We start from the raw sequence: 254 nt of genomic DNA on the forward strand, positions 1-254 counted from the left end.
GCAGAGGCGCAGGCCCGCTCCCGCGGGGTTGCCACTCCGGGGGGAACAAGATCACAGGGCGAGGGGCACGAAGCCCACACTCCCAGGTGCTCAAGGCTAACCCTAACCCAGTCGGAAGTGACGTGTCCACTGAGACCTGCAGGTCCGCCCCGTAAATGGCCGCCGCAACTAGGCAGCTTCTCCCGGACTGGCCAGCCGAGGCAGGTGTAGCTCCAATCCGCCCCGCCCGGCTCCGGCAGCTCCCTGCGCCACCC

Source organism: Myotis brandtii, unplaced genomic scaffold (genome assembly GCF_000412655.1).
Source record: "Myotis brandtii unplaced genomic scaffold, ASM41265v1 scaffold1750, whole genome shotgun sequence".
NCBI lineage: Eukaryota > Metazoa > Chordata > Mammalia > Chiroptera > Vespertilionidae > Myotis > Myotis brandtii.